The sequence below is a fragment of the Echinops telfairi genome, unplaced genomic scaffold, assembly GCF_000313985.2.
Source record: "Echinops telfairi isolate 266 unplaced genomic scaffold, ASM31398v2 ScPeMD7_31;HRSCAF=116, whole genome shotgun sequence".
Taxonomy (NCBI): domain Eukaryota; kingdom Metazoa; phylum Chordata; class Mammalia; order Afrosoricida; family Tenrecidae; genus Echinops; species Echinops telfairi.
Window position 1 is genome coordinate 29,653,437 of NW_022103928.1, and position 4,171 is coordinate 29,657,607.

Here is a 4,171-nt window from a genome sequence, read left to right on the forward strand (position 1 = left end):
TGCTGGGCCTCACCATATTGTGGTCTTGACACTGTTCCTCTGTGCTGTCCCCTGGTCCCCTGGTCTTGGCCTGGCATTATGGCCTCTGCTGCCTCTGCCACTGGACCAGGCAGGGTTTTCAAACATGTGGCTCTTCTTCCATGATGGCCCCAGGATTTATTTGTGTGTGTGTGTGTGTGTGTGTGTGTGTGTTTCTGAGGGGGCTCTCATACACAGAGGAATGGTTTCTGACGGAGGTGTGACTATTGTCTTTCAGTAGACCATACTCCCAAGGAAACAAAGGGTGGGGACTTGTTCACACCCTCTAGGATGGTAGAGACCCAGAACACCTCCCACATCAGCACCAAAGAGAATTCCCTCCAAAACAGGATTATCACCATGGGCACAGGAGCTAGGATCTAGAGTGCATCACATGCAGGGTTATGGATGGGAGAGCCATATGAAGAAATTTCACTTTATCACGCCCCACTTCAAAATGCCCAGGCTAGAGCTGGATGAACTCCTTGGGTCAGCAAGCAGGGTCCTTGGAGGGGCCAGCGTGGACCACAGTTGAGAGCCTGTAGGGCTGAGCGGGAAGCACTCCAGAACTGTCCGCGTGCTTGGTGGAAAAGTCTGCTGCAGTCCCTATCTGGAGTGGCCTGTGTTACCCGTGGGGTCACCTGCCATTCCCAGGGCACCCCTCACTCTGCAGATGAAAACCCTGAGCACAGGGAGAGGAATACCCTCACCCACTTTCAGACCTTTTCTCCCTGCCTGGAGTGACCCCTGGGCACCTGTGTGGCAGGTAATGACAGCAACAAACCGGTGCAGCAGTCTGTGCCCACATCCACAGTATGTGCCCCTGTGTTTCCTTCCCTCGCCTTCTGAATGCACAATGTGTTATGCCCACTCCACGGGCGCTTTATAAAGCATAACAAGCAGCAGACATCTGTGAACCTACCACTCAACTCAAGGGCTAGACGTTGTCAGTGGTTGGCTGCTAGGACTTTGCCTTCCTGCCTGCCCTGCCTCAGGGCCCATCACTGTCCTGAATTCTGGGTGTGTCCTTCTCTTGCACACAGGTGCCCTGCATAGGCCAAACCAACGTAGTCTTCTGTTGTTCTTGAGCTTGATAAAAACGACATGCTGTGGTAGACTTCTAAGACTTGCCATTCTACTCGATAGTTGACTATTTTTAAGCTTTCTCCATTCTATGGTGTGTGCCTGCAGTTTATTTTCATTGAATGGTGTCTGTCGTTTATTTTCGCTGGATAATGTGTACAACTTTAGCTTATTTTCATAATCTATCCCTGTATTCTCCTGGCAATAGATACTTGGTCATTTTGGGGTATTTTTTGGAGGGGGGGTAACGGGGGGGGGTATCAAGTATGATGCCTGAAAATAGACTCTCAGGTCTATAAGGTATGTGAACGGTCAAATGATAAACCAACCCCAAAACACCAAAGTGGGTTTTTTTCCCCAAAGTGGTAGTAGAGCCGTTTCCATTCTCATCACCGGAGCCGGCTTACCCTCGGTGCTCCTGCCTTCTCTCCAACGTTTGGCTACCGTCAGGGGTCTTTGATCGTTGCTGCTCGGGTGGATACAATGACATCTCTCTGTGACCTGAGTGTAATGTGCTCGGCCATCAGGGTGCTCAGTGAACCCCAGCCTCTTCATAGGGTTAGGTGCAGGGTCTGTTCCCTTCTGTATGGGAGACCTAGTGGCGTCTTTTTTTTTTTTTCTTCTCATTTCTTCTGTATTGTTTTGTTTTTCTTGCTGGCTTTTAGGAGTTTCTTATGTAATCTGGATACTCATTCTTGGTAGGTGATGCACTTTGCCAATATGTTTCCCGCTGTTTGTTGTTTTTCTTACATCTGTAGGATGTCTTCAGGAGCCCTGGTGGGGCCCTGGGGAAGTGCTTGGCCGCTCACCAGAAACTCCGTAATTCAGACCCACTCCCAGCTCCGTAGGAGGAACGTCCTGGCAGTCCGCTCCTGGGAAGATTGTTGTCAGGTGCCATCGGTTCCGGGTTCTAGTGACCCTGTGGACAACAGAATGAAACACTTCCAGGGCCGGCGCCGTCCTCCCCATGTGTCAGTCCATCTCGTGGGGGGCCTTTCTTTGTTTCCCAGACCTGACTGAGATTCCTGTAGACCAGACAGCGGGTGTGTCGAAGGGGCTGCATTCAGCCAGCATCCTACAGGGCGAGGCCTTGCAGGGTCTGACCAGAGCCACCTGGTGTTGACTACTTGCTGATTGACAGCCGGTTGCAGATCTCTGCAGAAGGCCCCTGCAATGGAGTTCACTTCCTTATTCGGCAGTCTGTCCATCTGCCTGTGTACCCCGTCGCTCAGGCTTTTGAAACTAACAAGGCAGGCCTTCCTGGGGCTCCCTCTGAGTTTGTATGCACCCCCACCGTGACACTAGGCACTGAGGACTTCTGACGGGATCCGGAGAGCGGGTCTTGGAAATAGAGTCTATAGCCTCAGCCGCCATGCCACAGGACCAGGCAAAGCCCCTGGGACACCTGTTCAAGGTGGGACAGCCTCTTCCCTTCCCAGTCACTGTTGGCTGGCTGAACTCCTACAGAAGGTTCCTTACAAAGGAGCCACAAGCAGGGTCACCTGAGTGGAGGTTTCTGCGCCCTACAACCACCAGGAATTCTGAAATGAACAAGTCCTTTTAGGGAGTGCCAGCCCACCCACCTTCTGAAATGAAGGGAGCTGCCTGTGTGTCCCCTGAATGCCAGGCCAGATAGAAGCAGTCGCCACCGAGCAGGGAAGGAAGCTCTGGACAAAATCGCCAAGGGGTTTCCCTGGGTATGGTTTGCCCACTGAGAACAGAGAAAGGAAGGGCATCTGAACCAGAAGCCGAGGGCTGAACCCGCTGCCGAGCAGAGCGATTCGTATCGGGGTCTCACTGCGGTCTGCTCCTGCAGAGGGACAGATTGACCATGGCAGGTTCTCCGGTGTGTTTGGGAGACAATGTAAGTGGAAAACCATTATCTGGAACTTTCAAATCCTAGTTAAACCAGAGCGGGAGCATGCCCTGCCTCAGAGGAGGAGAGGAGATGGTGGACAAGAGCTACAGGCTCTGCCCACCTGAGAGTGTTTTGCAGAAAGTTGTGCAGAGAAGAGCGCCAGATGATGGGCAGAGCGGAGCATGTTGGCACCCTTGCAAATCCCCGTGCCATGTGACAACCACGACAAAGATGCCGAGGCCACCAAATGAAGAAAGTACAAAGGCTGGCCCGGGCAAATGAGCATAACAAAGGGAGCGAATGTGCATCTCAGGAAGGCTGACTATTGGGGGTGGGGGACAATAGAATACAGCATTAAACACAATTACAAACATAAGCAAAAATGTAGACAAAGAGCTAAAAGAGGTAACAAAGAGCCAGAAAACGTCAACAATTCAACAAGGTCATTAACAATCATAAAATGAGCAAATTAACAATAACGATCATAAAATGAGCAAAGGACTTGAATAGACATTTCACCCAAGAGGACATTCAGGTGGCCATTAAGCCCATGTTGAGTGTCATTCACTCTCAGAAGGAGGCTGCTGACTAGATGGCTGACCCACTGCCATCAGGCTGTGACCAGGAGTCCGGGTGCAGGCGGGGGTCCCGGGCGGGTTTACATGCAGGCTTTGCTAACTCCACATCAGCAGTTTAACCCACTAGCCCTCAGAGGGACCTGAGGAGGCTGTTGGCTTCTGTAAAGGTTTACAGCAGTGGTTGTCCACCTTCCTAACCCTGCAACCTTTTCATATAGTTCCTCCTGTAGTGGTGACCCCCCACTATAACATTATTTTTGTTGCTACTTCATCACTGTCATTTTGCTACTGTCATGAATTGGGTCACCCCTGTGAAAGGGTTGTTCTACCCCCAAAGGGGCCACGACCCACAGGTTGAGAACCGCTGGTTTACACTTTCTGAATTCTCTCAGTCAAGCTCCGCAAATCCCCGTGCAGATATAAACCCACTTTGTGCCGCCCCGGGGAGAGAGGCCATGTGTATGGAGCACCAACTGTTTGCCAGGCACAGTGCTCGGCCCTCTCCATCTACTGTCTCTGAGCATCGTTGGGCTTCCCCAGCCACCTGCCCCCCATCTGGCATCCCTTCTGCATTCTCCCCACCCGCCCCCATCAAGCACTGAAGCCAGCCGTGTGTGCTTCAGAAGCTATGTGC